Source organism: Rhinopithecus roxellana, chromosome 8, assembly GCF_007565055.1.
Source record: "Rhinopithecus roxellana isolate Shanxi Qingling chromosome 8, ASM756505v1, whole genome shotgun sequence".
NCBI classification, from domain to species: Eukaryota; Metazoa; Chordata; class Mammalia; order Primates; family Cercopithecidae; genus Rhinopithecus; species Rhinopithecus roxellana.
In genome coordinates, this window is record NC_044556.1 from 30,199,944 (window position 1) to 30,219,312 (window position 19,369).

A 19,369-nucleotide genomic window follows, 5' to 3' on the forward strand; every position below is an offset into this window, starting at 1 on the left:
CTACGTATCCCTGCTTTGCAAGTTTAATTTCCACAGTTTTTACTATCAACAGTAGTTACCTTGTTTGTGGGGTCAGCCTCTCTGTGGAAAGACATGGAACCCTCTGGTCACCCGAAGGCATTTCAAACATGTTTTTGCTTGAAAGGATCATCGCTGCGTGCCTCTCTTCATTCCTGCTCTCTTCTCCATGTGCTTTGCCTTGCTGCTGGCATGTGTTCATTCTGCAGCTCCTGGCAGCTGCAACTCAGGGCAGTAGGATTCCAGCAGGTGAGGAATGTATATTATGCAAACCATGGCAACCAGAAACACCAACATCTCCTGCACCCCCTGAAAATGAATGGCACAGCTCTGCAACAAAGTCCATGTATTAGAACTTGCCTGTGTCCTAGGAGTGAGCTATTAGCCCTGACAGAGAAACAGACAGGCAGTGTGGTGAGGTGGGACCTGGAGCCAGCCTGGGTTTGGATCCTGGTTTGACCTGGAGTGAGTTATGGAAGCCCTCTGTTGCCTCAGTTTCCTCATCTGCAAAATGGAGGAAATATCTCAAAAGCTAGTTACGGACACTAAATGAGTTAACGCAAATAAAGTACTCAGACTTGTGACTGGCACAGAATATGCCTTCGGGACACGTGAGCTTGTCTGGAAGATGATCACATCTGTACCCAAGTATTTAGTTATTATGAATAAGCCCATGATGTACAAAGTTCTAACTCCGGGGTAGACCTCTCCTAATGGAACATCTCTTCTTGGGTATCTCTAAAGCTCCTCAACCTCAGCATGTCCAACACCAAATTCATGACTGTCTCTTTCCAATCCAGGTCCTCTCCAATGCTCTCTTCCTGTAAGAACAGCACCACCATTCACCCTAGATAACCTTCTCCTTCACCCTCAGCCTCCACATTCTCTAATTCGAGCTACCACCCAGGCTCCAACCAGTGCCACAGCCAGCCCTTCCCACCTGGTCTCCCTCATCCTCTCACCCCTCTCCAATCTGTTCTCCATGCAGCAGCCAGAGGGGTGATCTGCTAAGTCACAGAGCTTCTCCTGTCACCAATACACACACACACACACACACACACACACACACACACACACACACACTCCCTAAAATCCTTCAGCAGCTCCCATTGGCTCTTAGCACAAAAGCAAAACTCCCTACAAAGCCCTGCATGTCTGGCACTGCTCACCCCGTCAGCCTCATCTTGCACTGCTTTCTTCTTGCTCTTTGGGATCCAGCCCCATCACCTTCTTTCAGGTCTTTAATACAACATGAGCCGTCCTTTGTACCTGCTGTTGCCCATCCCTTTGCCTAGATAACTCCTGCTCATCTTCTAGGTTGCTTCACTGTCCCCCAGTTGGCTAATCTGCTTCTTTTGTCGCCTGTGTAACAAATTCCCTGCATCACATTCTCTCTGCTTGAAAGGCTGAAAGTTTTCTGTTTTCCCGGTTTGGCCCCGACTGATGAGGTGAGGGGATGATGCCTGGATACTGGTGGTCTCCACTGGAGATTGGGGAGGGGAACATGAACTTTTCTGAGCCTCTGGTTAAAGTCAGGTTTCCTTTTTCATATGTCCTCAAACAGCCTTTCCTTTGAAGCTATGTCTGTAATGGAGATGTACTAGTGTGACTCTGAATAATGCCTGTCTTCCCAATAGACTAAAAACTCCAGGACAGCAAGGACTTAGCACAGTATCCAGCTCATGGTTGGGTGTTCAATAAGTATTTCTAGAATTCCTTAATCAATAGAAGATGTAGGTTTGTTCAGTACTTCCCCATACATTGCTTCATTTAGTCTTTATGCAGTCTTCATTTAATCTTTATCAAACCTTTAAGTATGATTGTACATATGAGGACTCGAGGCTGAAGGACTAGATGATTTGTTCAAGACCCTGCAGAGGGTGAATGGAAGAACGTAAATTCAAGTATTCCATCAGGAAGTCACGCCTCTTCCCACAAATGCTTTTGCCAGGTTCTCTTTGTCTTTTAGCATTGTACAGAATCTTCAGTGAGAGAACTATTTCTACCTGCACTAAGATGCTGAACAGGTCTAAATTCGAGTCCTGGTGTACGTCAGATGGTTCACCCTTGGTCCTTCTGACAGCTCTGACTTACTTGTATATCCTGGCCTGAGAGGGCAAGAGAGGGAAAGAGCTCTTGTCAAATGTAAGGCTGGGCCTCTGCTAATCCTGACATAACTTCCCAACAGTCTGAGTTGCCCCACGTGTTCCCCTCCCCAATCTCCAGTGAAGACCACCAGTATTCCAGCATCACCACCTCACCTCATCTCATCAGAGCCAAGCCAGAAAAGCAGAAAACTTTCAGCCTTTCAAACAAAGGGAATGTGATGCAGGGAATTGGTTACACAGGTTACAAAAGAAGCAGATTAGCCAACTGGGAACATGAAGCAACCCAGAGGTTGGCAATAGTAGGAAGCCACTGCCACTCCTAGGCTATAAGGACAAGAAAGGAGGAGACTTACTGGAGACCAAGGTCCCAGGTGACATTAAACATGGAGGAGGAGAAATGCCTGGTGTGGTAAGGAGGATAATCTCCCCCTCAAGATGGCCACATTCTAATCTCCGGCACCTGTGAATATGTTATCTTATATGGCAAAAGGGGCTTTTCAGATGTGATTAGGTTAAGGCTCCTCCAAGGGGGAGATTATCCCACATTTTGGGGGTGGGGCCAATGTAATCACAAGTGTACTTATAGAGGGGAGGAAGGAGGATCAAAGTTAGAGAAGAAAATATGATGTCAGTGCAGAAGTTAGAGTGATGTGGTCACAAGCCAAGGAATGCAGACAGCCCTTAGGTGTTGGACAAGGAAAGGAAATGGATTCTCCCCCAGAGCCTCCAGAAGGAATGCAGCTCTGCTGATACTCTTAGTCTCATAAGACTTATTTCTGACTTCTGACTGCCAAAACTATGAGATAATAAATTTGTGTTAAGCCATTAAGTTTGTGGTAATTTGGTACAGCAACAATAGGAAATGGATACATCCGGCTCACCCCTTTCTCCTGTACTTCAATCTTGCCACCAGCTGAACCCAACAGGAAGCCAAGTGGCAGAGAAGTGAGGAAAATACAGCCTGCAGAGGACAAGGGAAGGACCTGGGGGCAAACATGCCCCCATGTATATAATGAAAACAAGGCTTATTCTCTTCTGATTCATTCAAATCCCATTGCTTAATCATGGGAATCACAGAATGGCATTTGGTCAAGAAGTAATTTTCATGAGATGGTTTGGTAATTTTCTGGACTTCATTTTATTTTTCATTATTTTATGAGCATGTAAATCAAAACAGATGATATCACCTCATCTTTCTCAATGGCATCAGTAACAGAACAAAATCAAATGAAAGTGCTCCATAAAAATGAGCACTGCCCAAGTTATAATCTGTGCGGGCTGCTGCCCACTACTCCCTTCTCTGAGTCATTCCCCCATGTGACTTGGCAGCCCAGCTCCATCAGCTCTGTGGTTGAAAAAAAATGGGTCATTGCACTGCGACAAAAGGACATTCATTGAAAATACAGCAATTAAGAAAAATTTGAGCTCCAATAGTCTCAAATGCCCAAAGGAAGCTTGTACTTGCAGCATGTGGGTGCCAGCAGCAGACAGACCAACAAAGCAGCATGAGCTCCACCAGCAACCACCAGGGACACGTCTAAGAATTCTATCAAACAGAAGGAAGTGGCTGAACTCCACTGATGCAGGGGACATGAGACCTTGGAAAAGGCTGTTTTCAGCATTACTAGCATTTAATTGAAACATTCTGGAACCTCTAGTCCCAGGACCTAAAAATAGGGTGTAACAACAAAAGACTCAACAATAACGTTTTTCTTTATTAAATTTTATTTTTGCTTAAATTTTAGAGGAATATATAGGACACTGTAAAGGCAAAGTCTCGCTGATTTCTCTCTCTCTCACACACATGCACACAGAATTGGAAGAGTTCATAAATAAAACAAATTAGCAAAAATGTTGACGGTTGTTGGAGTTGGATGGTGGGTACATGAGTGTTTATTGTATTTATCTCTCCTACCTTTTGTGTTAAATTTTTTATTAAAAAGAGAAAATGTAAATGTTGGTTTCATTGGACACAGGTTTTTTCCTAGTTAGTCTTCCTTTACATTGTTCATTTCGTTGTCACCAGGCTTCACTATGTCTCTGTGTCGTGGGGCCCAGCAGCATGCAGATATTGCCAAGTGTGCTCTGATTCTGTCTGTACTTGTGTGGAAAGCAGAAGCCTGCTCTGGCAGAGGAAGGGCGGTGTCCAGGCAAGGGGCATAGGAAATGAGTAGGCAGCAGGCTGAAGAGGGTAAAAAAAACAGGGCAGGAGCAACCCCTCCACTGAAATGCACTGGGAAGGGGGACTTAGATACTAACACAAGTTCAATTCAAGAAGCATTTATTGAACCCTCCTCATGAGCCAGGTCAGGGTGTTCAGCACTGAGTGTGTCAAGATCAAGACACATAGACTCCAAGTGTCCACCATCTGCAAGAGTTAATGTTTAATTGTCCTTAAAAGTTGAAGAATGTTGACTGAATTGTCTGCAAATCAGTCATGTGAGTAGTGTTAATCTAATGAGGAAGAATTGGTAAAAGACAAATTCTCTGAACGCTGCTGCTCCTGCATCCTGCTGCTCCACCTGCTGTGGGGAGGAGGTGAGTGGATGATACCCAGCTTCCTTTCTTGGCAACAACACTTAAAAAGTAAGGTGAAACTTTGCTTTTCTAGAGAGTACTGAGATGGTCAAGATGTGCACTGTTGATGTGCTAATTTTCAGTGTTCATAGTAGCACAGCACATAATGCCGAAGTAGAACACAGTGAGCAAGAGATTCATGCCAATCCCATTTAAGAACAAATGTCAAAAAAATCACAAGGGTCACTGGCTCTGGTCTTGCTTGGTTCTGTCACTGTGGGGAACGGGGGATGGAGGAGTGAGGAAATAAGCCAGGATTGATAATCGTCAGTGTAATGCCTTGTCCATCTAAAGCAATGGTCCCCTCCCCCTTCTTTTCCTTCTTAACAGCTGGCCCGAAGAACCTAAACTTAGCAAGGGCGAGGTGTAGGAAACTAGATAGTGCATTCTACAGTTGGATAGGAAATACTGGGCTCAATGTGTTTAAGGTTAAGATTAATTCCTCACTTCCTCTGAATCTATTTTAAAAACAGAGCAAAGGATGGCATATGCTTTCTTCTAACAAAATGACAGATGATCAAAGGATAAACATGATCTGCATGTCAAACCCTCTGACTACTGCCATGGCCCTTTGCCTACAGAATTAAAAAAAAAAAATAATAAAGCAGTATTTTATCAATGTGGTTAAAATTTGGTTGCCTGTGTTTATGCAGAAAACTCAGTAGTGGCAACAGCCGGAAAAATAGTGAATCATGATTGGCTAAATTGAAACGAGTCAGTAGTAGAACAAAGGAAAAACTTAGTGGTACTCTGGTCTTTAAAGTCTGCTTCACAGCAATGAACAGAGACCACAGCCTCTCTCTGTGTAAGAGGGAGCTTGAGGTTTAAGTCTGTGAGACTTGGTGTCTGAAAGCAGAAATCTGCCTGCTGTCGAGGCGGCAAATCAATTTTTCTGATTTCTCATAACAATCCTAATTGATGTTGGCTCATTATTATTCCCTGCATTATGTAAACAAGAACTCTCATTGTGTGCAGCCACTCATTAGGGCTGATTTAATTGAATTTGAGAAGGAAAGGAATGGCTGACTTGGGAAGCAAAAGGGGCCTAGGCTTCTGAAAGAGCAGCGAGTGCTCCACAAGTGACTTACAAGTGATGCCTATGTCAGAAGCATGCACAGGAAGAATGAGAGCAGACCCTCTCCCCTCCCTTTTTCTCCCGAGAGTGGTGTATGTGGCTCTTCATTAATTGTGTTTGCCGCACAGTGCCTCTGCTTTGCTTCTTTGATGTAGTTATTTTTGATGTCCCATCAAGCTGTGGCCCCCTTTGAGTTTTTCAAGACCCCACAAGTCCCACAGAAATGCCATTCAATCTGTGATTCTTTAAGTATAAAGAAAATCAGCTCAGAAATTGGCAGGCCAAAACATTCTAATGGTGTCAAATTTCATTGTTAGCACTCTGGGCCTTTTTTTCACCCAAAGCACTTTGAACTCTGGAAGGAGCCTGGCCTGTCTTTGAATAGGGTGTAATTATCAAGCCCATTCAATCAATCATTTATTCATTCTACAAATACTTCTTGAGTTCCTAATACTATGTGTTGCTCTCTTCTCTAGACATTGGGAATTAGTGTTAAACAAGACACAAAAGGCGTGCTCTCAGGAAGATCATATGCCAGTGCAGAGAGATGATAAACACGAAATCCAATAAATGCACAGAGAGTTTGTGCCATGATGAAAATAAAACAAGCTGATGAAATTATAACTACCAGGTGTGTCACTTGGTTTGGGTGTTCAGGGAAGACTCAGGAGATGCCATTTGAGCTGAGATATGAATGATATGAAGAAATTGACTATGCAGAAATCAGGGGCAGAACATTCCAGGTGGGGACAAACAGGGTCAACAGTGGTAAGGCAGCAACAAGAGTGGGGAGTTCAAGGAGCAGCCAGCAGGCCAGCAGGACTGGGCACAGGGAGGAGTGCAGGTGAAGGGAGGGGCTCATGGAGCAGGCAATGCCAAGTCTGCAAGGCCTTCCTGGTAGAACATGGCAAGGTGTTTGGGTTTGGCTTTATCCTAGGTGCAATGAGAAAGCAGTGATGGGGAAAGGGCCTTATACAGGAGAGTGACATGATCTGGTTTGAATTTTTGACTTTCTGGCTGCTGCATAGAGAATGTATTGGGGGAAGAGAAAGGGCAGAAGTAATGAGCGTGACCAGTTAGAAACCTGTAATACATGTGAGAAATAATATGAAGATACGATGACAATGATCTTGTATGGAGTGCTGACTGCCAAGCATTGTGCTAAGCCCTTTGCATGCAATGTCTCATTTATTTCTCGTAAAACTCCTATGAGAAGTTAAGAAAGGTTAAGTTACCTGTCCAAGGTCACAAATAGTGGATAAGGCAATTTGACCCCTGCATTTGCCCGCCTTGGAATTCAGCAATGAACACTTTGTGAACCCTGGAAAGAAATCCATTTAAGACAACCATACATACCCCTTTTTATGTATCGGATACAATCCTGGAATTGGAAATTATTTGCTCTCATAATTCTATTTATTATTATATTGTGTGTCTGTGTGGGTATGTGAAAAAGAGAAGGTTTTGTGAGCAAGTAACTGTGGAAAAATGCCAAGTAGCAGAGGGAAGCTAGGAGAATGCTGCCGTCACTACTCAGCTGTTTGGTCTGTGGGACCTGGAAGAAAGGGCAACCTCTATTTGAGAACCTTGTCCTGGGGAAGAGCAGGGTTTCAGTTAAGATGAGGAAGTAGAGGGAATGCTCTGTGACAAGTATATGTGAGGGTGGGGAGTTTACAACTGAATGGAATTCCAGAGGACACACTGGAAAGGCTGGCAGAAAGCAAAGCAGTGGGAGGATGAGTCAGGCACTAAAATGCACAAAACAACATAGGAATAAGAGTACATGAGAGGATGCGGGTTCAAATGGCTTGCATTATTGGTGCTTACCCGGTATCACAGGGATGAGAAGAAGGAAACTAATTGGGCTCATGGTTCCAAACGGAACTTAGGCAAGGGGATCTCTCTCTGCAGGACTCCAGGTACTATGGAAGCCTTGGCAGCCAGTTCCCAGTCCTATTGTCATTTATCTGACTCATGCTTGCTTAGGTAAGGACAACACACATCATTTCCACCCTTGAAATGGTCAGATGTTCCAAAACAGCCCTGTATACATAATCTACCAGTTTTGAAGTTGAGTTTCTAGGGTTACTTCCTCTCAAAGCATTTGAGATCCTCTAAGCCTATACTGATTAATAGGTTCATCAAAGGACATTAACCTAAATTTAATTTGGAAAACATTACAAACTAAACATGATAGCAGAGAGCAATGTGATAAAATGTGCTTTTGTTGCAGTTGCTTTTGACATTTTCTTAATGAAATCTTTGCCTATACCTATGTCCTCAATGGTATTGTCTAGATTTTCTTCTAGGGTTTTTGTAGTTTTGGATTTTATATTTTCAAGACTCCTAGAAAAATAGGTGTCTTCTACTTCGGCCTCCCTTATGGGTCAGCAGGTGTCCTGAGGGGCAAGCATGGCTCCTAGGAATCACTTCCCCAGGGAAGTTGTCTCTTATGTGCCTCCCTGGCCACCCCTACCCGTGTAAGTTAGGTGCTCCTTCTAAGTGCTCAGCTGCACCCTCTGCAGTTTCAGTCCTCAGATTAGTTCTCCCTGGGTCTCCTGCTCTAGACTGTGACCTCCCTTCGATAGGAGGCTGTGTCTTAATTCATCTTGGAATCCCTGACACTGTATTACATGTGTTCAGTGCATGATAAAAGAACCGTTTCCTTCCCTCTATTTTTCTATTTTATATTACCTTATCTTAGAATATTGGTTATATGTTTCCTGCTCTTTTGAAGTGGGAGTAAGGGAAGCTCCAAAATAGAAGGGGAGATAATTTTGCTGAGATTTTGGGGAAATAGTAATTAGGAAAGAAACCCAACCGGGAGAAGGAAATTAATACTTCTTGAGTCCCACTATGTACCAGGAAATATGCTAAGCAGCCTCTCTTGCATATTTCATTTAATCCTTCCAATCTTTCATTCTGGAATGCTTGTGCTCTCATTAAAGCACTCTTACACTAACTTGCATGATGACTTTAAGTCAAAAACTTGACTGAACTTGACCAAATTATATAAGCCAGTTAATTACCTGTTACAGTAATACTAAAATAGGTTTTTAAATAGAATGGCACTCATTCTGCTGATCTCTAATCCCAAGAAAGCAAGTTCAACATCAGAAGTCAAAAGACCATTATTTGTATCTGGATCATCCACCCCTGGGCAATAGATCAGAGAATTAAGATAATTACATACTTTCTGGTTAATTATCTGAGAAGAAATATTCTATAGATGTGTTATATGTCAGTGGAGCTGCAATCTGGTCCAGGCTTTCACAGGAATCTATTAAAAATGTCCTTGATGCTCAGCAAGAGTCACATGGGTGGTCTACCAGAGAATGGAGGGCCACAGAACTCCCATTCACCGATGCCACTTGGCTTGCAGCCTTTCTCAGCATTAGCCTCAGCCTCGCTCCCAACATCCACCTGGCCTCCCAGGTCCAGTTCCCTGCATATGACTCCCAGTCCCTTGCTTTTACATCACACCATTCACAGGCTTAACTTCAGCTTTACCAGTGGCTATCCAGGACCCCTGAAAATTAAGGGTAGTGGGCTAAAAGCGTGAAGAAGGGGGAACCCCGTACCTCTATACATATGGACAAAATACCTTGCAAATCCTCACTTTCAGTTAGATCTGCTCTGAAGATTTTGGCCACACCAGATGAAGCAAACATGATTGACTGCCTCCTTGATGTATTCCCACCACTCCCTCTGTGACTAACAGAAAGCCCCTTCAGCCTTGGGCTCAGGAATCTGACATAGTTCTTACTAGTCAGTAAGAGGAAGTCTGCTGGAGGCTTCAAGGAAAGGTTTCCTTTCTAATAAAAAGAGTTGCATTCCAGTCAGAATGGCAAAAAATAAAAAAATCAGATGCTGGTAATGGAGAAAAAGGAATGTTTATGCACTGTTGGTGGGAGTGTAAATTAGTTCAGCCATTGTGGAAGACAGTATAGCAATTCCTCAAAGACCTAAAGACAGAAATACCATTTGACCCAGCAATCCCAGTACTGGATATATACCTAAAGGAATATAAATCATTCTACCGTAAAGACATATGCATATGAATGTTCATTGCAGCACTATTCACAATAGCAAAGACATGGCCATCAATGGTAGACTGGATAAAGAAAATGTGGTACATATACACCATGGAATTCTACACAGCCATAAAAAAGAATGAGATCATGTCTTTTGCAGCAACATGGATGGAGCTGGAGGCCATCATCCTTAGCAAACTAATACAGGAACAGAAAAGCAAATACCACATGTTCTCACTTATAAGTGAGAGCTAAATTAGGTGAACACATAGACACACAGAGGGGAACAATATACATGGAGGTCTTTAGGGGGGTAGAGGGTGGGAGGAGTGAGAAGATCAAGAAAAACAAGTAATGGGCACTAGGTTTAATACTTAGGTGATGAAATAATCTGTACAATGAACCCCCATGACACACAATTACCTATGTAACAAACCTGCACTTGTACCCCTGAACTTAAAATAAAAGTTAAAAAAAAGAGCTGTATGGAGACAAACTGTCCTTTCCTTCTTTGGACACTATCATGGGAGGACACAATGCTTGCAGCAGATTTCCCTTTTGTGCCCATGAAGGGAAAACCAAGAAATATGAAAGGAATTGACCTGGAGTCCAATTAACCAATTCTGGCACTATGGGAGAAAATAAATGCTTTATTGGTTAAGTCATTTTTAGTTGGGTATTCTGTTATTTACAGCCAAAAGCATTCTCACTGATTCAATGGAAAACCCAGAAACTTCTAGTCTGTTATTCATAACTTGGTATGGGCTGTATAGAGGGCATGCCCTCAGCAACAGGGATACATTTCTAATTATGGCATTTCTGGTCTCATGGCAGACATAAGGCTTGTTTGGGGAAGAAAGCCATCCTAACACCAGCCCCCTCCATGACCTTGCAGAAATGACCAAAAGTCTTGACATCTATATTAAGAAACAGTAACTATGACCAGCTACCGCCTGATTTAAGATGCTGCCTAAGACCAGCAACTTACAACTCAGTGCAATACTGAAAAATCAGGTTCACTTTTTAATGAGTTTTTCAGTTGGGAAAGAATTCCACCCCACAAGCATCAACTGTATTTGAACTTCATTCTCTGGGGTATAGAAATCATGGCAGAGACCACAGAATCCTGTAATTTTAGAATTGGAAAAAAGTTGAGGATCATCTAGATAAAACATTTGATTTTATAGATGAGGACAGAAGTATATGAATTATCTCCTCTAGATAAAACATTTGATTTTGTAGATGAGGACAAAGTACCTGACTTATCTCCTCTAGATAATTACTGAGATCCTTAAAACTAATAAAACCCTCACTTTTTATGATGAGAGAGAATTTCTTCAATAACTTCTAGACCATCTACTTTAAACAAGACAGTTTATTTTTGCCAGATGCTTGGCATGTAGAATTTTCTTTATAAATATTTGTTGAATTAGGTGGAAAAAAATGAACTCATGCAAAAGAAAAATAATCTGGCTTCTTTCTCTGCATTCCCAAGATGTTATATGAAAGAGACCCTGGGTTGCTGCCCTAGGCTGCCATGTTTCTGAATTAGCATCAGGATAAAATTATTCCTTCAAATGATTAAGCCAGAATGAATAAACTAACTTTGCATTTAGGTCTAGTTTACCCCTTTCCCTCTAGGCTCTTATAAACATGTAAGTATATGTTTATTAGCCATATTAGAATGTTGTGTTTCTACGTTTATTTTACTACTTACACCCCATGCACTGGGGAGTGCGTGTGCCCTTCTCCCCTCCCAGTTCTAAAAGGAAAAGATCCCGTGATGCTCTTCAAGTCAAGCTCATCTGCCCATCTCACCCTGGGAAACTAATAAGAAAACAGCCCCACCCCAACTCCATTTCCTGCCTCCTCCTCTCTGCTATTTCCCAACAAGCTGTCTGCCCTCAGGAATCAAAAGTGTCAATAGCTGAAGAGAAGGCAAGACCCAACTAAGGTTTTCAGAGTTTGTAACGAACAACATGGACGAATTTTCTATCAAAAGAATGGCATTTGTCCTTTCACAAGGTATGGATATACTAAAAAGGTAAAATGAATTTAAGGAGTTTTTTTATCCTACAGTTGATAGGTTCAGATTCAAAGTAACTTCTGATGGGAGAAAATAAAATCCTAGTATTATCTATTACTTCCCTTCTAGGGAGCACAAACCTTACGCACAAGAGGTTCACCTGGGAGTAATTTCAAGAGTACAAGGAAGTAAGAAAATAAGATTTTAATACAAATATCTTAGGGAGAGGTAACATGCTGATTTAAATGCATGCTCAGTTTGAATATGAACAAGATTATTCCTGAACCTTTGTTTAAATAGTTGGGAGAGGAGAAAGTCTGGGTTGGGAGAAAGGATGCGTAAATGCTGAGAAGTAGAGAAATGCTGAGAAATAGAGAAGCAGAAAGAGGATCCTGAAACAAAGGAGTCCTGGCTTCAGCCCCCTCTCAGTATGGTCCTGTTCATGGAATTAGATGTGATGCTTCTCAGGGACTTCAGAATATGAGTTACAGGAGCAGGCAATGTGTCACCTCCAGAGGGGTGCCCCACCTCTCCCTAGGCAGCGAAACACAACCACTTGGTTTGCATTCATCTCAAGCACATCATTATTGGCCAAAATGTAAAGGTGTTTTTCGGAAGGAGATGTGCAAATGGAATGTGTGAAGAATACTGTAGAATAATGAAGCTGATATTGTCCCTGGTTTCTGGCACAGAGCTTTGCAAACCCTTAGCATTTCCCCAGTGTTATGTCCCCACCCCACCCCCGCAAATTCATGTGTTGGAGTCCTAACCAGTACCTAAGAATGTGACTGTATTTGTAGACAGGGTCTTTCCAGAGGTTCATGAAGTAAATAAGGTCATTAGAGTGGGTCCCAAATCCAACAGGACTGGTGTCTTTATAGAAGGTGGAAATTAGGATACAGACATACACAGAGGGAAGACCAAATAAAACCACAGGGAGAAAAGAGACATCTGAAGCCAAGGAGATGAGGCCTCAGAAGAAACCAACCTTTCCCATACCCTCTTGTTCTCTGACATCTAGCTTCCAGAATTGTGAGAAAATAAATTTCTATTAGTGAAGTCATCCAGTCTGTGGTAGTTTGTTATGGCAGCCCTAGCAAACCAATAACACCGAGTAGCAGGAGTGTCTGTTATGATGATGAGAAGACTCTTGATAGACACCTAGATAGCTTCAGGATGGGTGCTGGTCACCACAGAGACAAATCATGTGATTAGAGGATTGGGACTTTGGGCCCACTGGACCTCCAGGAAAAGTAGGTGTGCTAGAAATTAAGTTCAATCACATGGCCAATGATTTAATCAAGGACATCTAGGTAATGAATCTCCAGTGAAAACTCTGGACCCAAGCTTGGAGGGGTTTCCTGGTTGGTGAACACATTGATGAGCTGGGGGTTGATACACCAGGATTTCATGAGGGGAGGACATAGAAACTCAGCATTGGCCCCCATTCAAGACCTTGCCCTGTGCATCTCTTTTAGTTGTCATTCTTGATCTGTATGCTTCATAATAAAATTGTAAGTATAATACTTCTAGCTAGTTGAGTGTGTTGTTCTAGCAAATTAGCAAACCTGAGAGGATTGTAGGACCCTTCAAATATATCGCTGGTTGTCAGAAATAGGGTTGGCTCCCGGGGCTTGTGGCTAGCATCTGAAGTAAGGGCAGTTTTGTGGGACTGAACCCTTAAACCATGGAGTCACACTAATTCTGGGTAGTTGTTGTCAGAATGGAATTGAATTGCAGGACATCCAGCTGGTGTCAGGGAACTGGAGTCAGAACAATAAGATTCTTCTGAGAACCCTGTAGTTTGAACTCTTTTCACAAAGCATTTTGTCTACCATCTCAAATGTAAAACATTCCTTTCTTGGAGGAAATGTTCCTCTGAAATTGTTCAAGGCTCTTCAGACAGAAAACAGAAAGAGAGAGAGAGAGAATTTTAGCCCAGTTCTATCTCCCAAATATTTTCATAAGCAATATGCTTTGCTCATTCAGAAAACCCAAATCTTCGGTAACAGCAACAATTTGACATACTAACAGCCAAAGTAACTCTTAAGAGATTTTTGCTAAATTTAAAATTTCAAGTGAAAGATACATAAGTTTGTGAGATGATTTGTTGCTATTACGAAAGGAGAAAGTGGAGCAAAAAATAGAGTAAAAGTAGAGGAGGCTTTCATTACTTAGAAAACGATACTTTCATCATTCATATGGTTGGCACTGGGTAGTTCTAATAATGCCAAAAGTTCTTGGAGATAGTTTTGAAGAACACCCACGGTTCCCTTAGCAGAAACAAGAGCAAAGTAATTGCATAAGTAGATGTTAAATTATATCCAAGTTTTCTTTTCTGGGAAAGAAATAAAGCAACCAAAACTGGTATAAATGTGGTACAAAAGTGACAGCATAGAAAACATCTAGACCAAAGCAATTATCCCTTTAGTGTTCTAGCATGAAGCACTGTTGCAGTGAGTTGAAAGGAGATTCGACCCCAAATAAAATGGAATTAGGTGACTTTTTTTCCAGGAAACTAGTTAAAAAATTAAGAGAAATATTAAAGGCATAGTTATTAAAATAAAATTTAGTCAAAGTCAGTCGTGTGCTTAAAAAAGAAAAAAATTATTTACAGATCTTATAGGAGGTGAAAAGAAGACCAGAGAGTCTTTTATAAAAGGAGAAAACTTATAATATATTGAGGTGTCCTCCTACTCCAGCCATCACTTGACAAGTCTCAAGAAACATAGGAAATTTACATAAATTCTCACTTCTTTATGGCATTGAATAAAAATTATTTAACTGTAATTTACTTTAAAATACATTGGCAAAAAGATCATGTAGATATGCATACATTGCTAAATCTAGGTTGTGAATAAGTGGATATTCACTAAACTGTTTTTCTAATTTTTTTTTTTTTTTTTTTTTTTGAGACAGAGTCTTGCTCTGTCGCCCAGGCTGGAGTGCAGTGGCCGGATCTCAGCTCACTGCAAGCTCCGCCTCCCGGGTTGACGCCATTCTCCTGCCTCAGCCTCCCGAGTAGCTGGGACTACAGGCGCCCGCCACCTCGCGCGGCTAGTTTTTTTTTTTTTTTTTTTTTTTTTTTGTATTTTTTAGTAGAGACGTGGTTTCACCGGGTAGCTATGATGGTCTCGATATCCTGACCTCGTGATCCGCCCGTCTCGGCCTTCCAAAGTGCTGGGATTACAGGCTTGAGCCACCGCGCCCGGCCTAATTTTTTATATATTGAAAGATTTTTACAATAAAACGTCTAAAATTAGTTAATCAAACAAGAGACATTTAAAAACAAAATGTAGAAAGGCTACAGAATTCAAATATCCCATTACCAAAAAGGCCCAAGATTATTAACTCTTCCTAAAACATGATGAAAAGATAAAAACTGCATTTTATCTTAGGCTTATAAGATTTTATGTATTTTTATCACAAGATGAGAACTAAGACACCTGAGAAACAAGGGGAGTGAATAAATTTTTGTTGTAGTCAATTAAACATAAAGATGTATTGGTGTTTATGTTCATGTCAAAGAAATATACAATATTTGTTAATGAAGAGAATGAAATTCTAAAACCAATAGGTAAATATGCACTCAGCTCTCTGACAGACATATGCCCCCAGGGAATTGATACTTGATGAGGAAAAATGGCACTTCTATACCCAAAATAATTATAAATTATATAAAGAATGGAGCTAAATTAAATACAGTTATGGATTAAAATGTATTATAGTTAAATGTGTATAGAATATTTCTGGTAAGCAGAATAATGGTTCCCCAAAGATGTCCACATCTTAATCCCAAGAACCTGTTAGTTTCCATGGCCAAAGGGACTATATAGATATGATTAAGTTATAGGTCTTGAGATGGGAAGATTACTCTAAATTATTTGAGTGGGATTACTGTACTCACAGAGTACTTAAAAGAGGGAGGCAGGAGAATCAGAGTTAGAAAAGATGTGACTATAGAAGCAGAGGTTGGAATGATATGTGACCACAAGCCAAAGGATGTGGGCAGCCTCTGGAAACTAGAAAGAGCAAAGGAATGGATTCTTTCCAGGAGCCTCCATAAGAGGCATAGTCCTCCCGACCCATTTCAGGCTTCTGAGTTCTACAGCTGTAAAATAATAAATTTCTGTTGTTTTAAGCCACTAAACTTTTGGTAATTTGTTACAGCAGGGTTAGAAAACATATAGCATATTTTAAGTGAGGGTGTTGTAGAGGTTAGAAAAGAGATAAATATATATTCAATAAAGGAGTCTTCATGGGAAAAATAAGATATGTGAAAGATATTAATAGATTTTAGAGACTAGAGAGGCTCTTGAGTTTAGAGAGATGAAATGCATAACCCAGTGTTGAAAGGATGTACCTTATTAATAAAAAGCAAAGAGGCAGAGAAATGGCAACACTCTAGAGTAAACTGGTAAAACCCCATCTGGGAATCATGATTCTGATAATACACACAGATTAGGAAATATTTAGGTGGGGATAAAAAGAAAAAGGATACAAATGAAATGTCCATGGGAAGCTTTATAGAACACCAAGCTACATGAAAGTCAATGCTTTCCTAACAGAGATTAAAAATTAATGGAATATGCAGAAGATGAACTCCTTCCTTATACCATATATAAAAATCAATTCAAGATGGATTAAAGATTTAAATATAAAACCTTAAACTATAAAAACCATGGAAGATAACCTAGGAAATACCATTCTGGACATAGCCCTGGCAAAGATTTCATGACAAAGATGCCAAAAGCAATTGCAACAAAAACAAAAATTGACAAGTGAAACCTAATTAAACTAAACAGCTTCTGCACAGCAAAAGAATATACCAACAGAGTAAACAGACAACCTACAGAATGGGAGAAAATATTTGCAAACTATGCATCCAATAAAGGTCTAATATCTAGAATCCATAAGGAACTTAAACAAATCAGCAAGCAAAAAACAAACAACCTCATTAAAAAGTGGATAAAAGACATGAACAGACATTTTTCTAAAGAAGACATAGACACAGCCAACAATCATATGAAACAATGCTCAACAGCACTAATCACTAGAGAAATGCAAATCAAAACCACAAGGAGACACCATCTTATACCAGTCAAAATGGCTATTATTAAAAAGTCAAAAAGTGACAGATGCTGGCAAGGTTGCAGAGAAAAGAGAATGCTTATACACTGCTGGTAGGTATGTAAATTAGTTCATACCTGCTTGTGGAAAGCAGTGTGGTAAATTCTTAAAAAATATAAAATAGAATTACCATTTGACCCAGTAAGTCCATTACTATCTACCCAGAGGAATGGAAATCATTCTACCATAAAGACACATGCACATGTATGTTCATCACAGCACTATTCACAATAGCGAAGACACAGATTCAACCTATACTTTCATTAATAGTAGACTGGATAAAGAAAATATGATACATACACACTTTGGAATGCTAGGCAGCCATAAAAAAGAACAAGATCCTGTCCTTTGCAGCAACATGGATGGAGCTGGAGGCCATTACCCAAAGCAAACTAATGCATGAACAGAAAACCAAATATTACATGTTCTCACTTAAAAGTGGGAGATAAACATTAAGAACACATGGACACAAAGAAGGAAACAACAGACACAACATGGAGCCTACTTGAGGGAGAAGAACAAAAAACTGCCAATCAGGTACTATGCTTATTACCTGGGTGACAAAATAATCCATACACCAAACCCCCGACACACAATTCACCTATAAAACAAACCTGTACATGCACCCCTAAACCTAAAATATGAGTTAAAAAGAAGAGAAAAAAAATCCATGGCAGAATTCAACTGTACTGATGAACTAATGACATCAACAGTTCTACTGAAAACCAAGTATCAGACTCATTCTTTACTTGTCCTGCTGGTAATATCATCTCTTGGGAGGCACAGGAAGCCACAAAGGGAACTGATACTCCATACATAATTCCGAGAAATAAGGGAAATGTAGTTGGTGATTGAATGTGACAGGAAGTGATGATGTCATTTTGGAGCCTGTAATAGCGAAAGAAAGGGTAGCTGCAAACTGTTGGACATGTACCATAGGCTTTAGACAACAGGACACTTAATTATTTTAGAAAAACTATAGATATGACTGGAGATCTTGAAAAGGAATTTGGCACATGCAGGTTCAGATATTTTACAAGTATGAAATTCTAGGTAAATAGTCACAATTCCATCCTTTTTGGAAGAAAAGTGGAGTAGCATTTAAAGGAATAAAAGATTTCACAGAAGTGAATCAGAAGTGTCTGATTAGCTCAGACTCAAAACTATACATCTTTTTAAAAAGGATAGGCATAAAACCAAGAATAACCACCTGTAAGTATAGACTTTGTGAGGGTAGAAATAGTGTTTTTCCTTAATTTTATATCTGTAGAAATTGTGTCACAAAGTAAAAAACTTCCATAAGTAGTTAACAAACTTCAAGGGCAACTAATATTTAATTAATTAATGTATAATTCATATATACGATATAGTATATTGATTATTGATCAATATATTGATATGCTATATAATGAGATTAATATGGTATAATCTCAATAGATGCTTCCAGATTCATTATAAAGAATGATGTTCAAATTTTTAAATTAGGATAAGCATGTTAAATACTATAATAAAGGAGAGTGGTCCTCAAAGTAAAATAGTTCAAGAGAATAGAATGGGCACATGTTTGACTTCCTCTCCATCAGATCCCATTGATATAGAATAAAGATATACAAATATAACCCAAATAAACATCTGGGCCCCGAATTATGGCCTTAACATGGTGTCTTCCTTAATGAAAAAGAATTCCAACAATATAGTAAGAAGTGCATTCTTAGGTCACAGCAAATATCTGCAATATCCTCTTTCCATCTTCTTCTATATCTTTTCCACCTGTAGCAGCAGTACTCTGTCTCTGTCACTCTCTTTCTCTCTGTGTGTGTGTGTGTGTGTGTGTGTGTGTGTGTGTGTGTGTGTGTGTGTGTTCCAACTCTCCCAGATACTTACCCCTCATGTTCTTATCCTTCCTCCACTCCCTACACACTATTATATCTCCCTACTATACACTTACAAGTAGCAACACTTACAAATAGAAACTTCTATGCTTCCCTGTGAGCTTCATCAAATAGCTTCAGAATTCTGGAAAATACAATGTCTCTCCACTTTTCTCCTCAAGAAGAAAATGTGTGGAGCTTCCTAGGAAGTATAATTTTCTCACTCTAACAAATTTTCAAATCTTTTTGGAGAATTTCTGGTGAATGAAATTCTCTACCACATGACCCCAAAAAGAATAAATTTATGGATGTGATGACGTAAAACAAGGTGGCATCGGACAGATGTGTCTGATAGCGTTGTTGACAAAGTGAGTCTAATCACATTAACACATAGCCAGAGTAGGAAAAAAAATAGATGAACAAACAAAATTCCCAGAAGTCTCGAATACCAGAGGCAGCAGAAGTAGAGGCAGAGCCATTCTTCTTTAGAGAAGCAAGAGAGGTCCAGACTCAAAAATTAGAAGGTAGAG

The 19,369-nt window shown here is 40.3% G+C and overlaps 1 long non-coding RNA gene across 1 annotated transcript in view; it reads left to right on the plus strand.

Moving 5' to 3' along the window:
* Positions 1 to 4,573: 4,573 nt before the first annotated feature.
* Positions 4,574 to 19,369, plus strand: part of LOC115899052 — a 30,765-nt gene continuing 15,969 nt past the window's right edge. The window contains exon 1 of the long non-coding RNA XR_004058654.1: positions 4,574 to 4,664. This is a non-coding gene — a long non-coding RNA (uncharacterized LOC115899052). The remainder of the gene's footprint in view (positions 4,665 to 19,369) is intronic.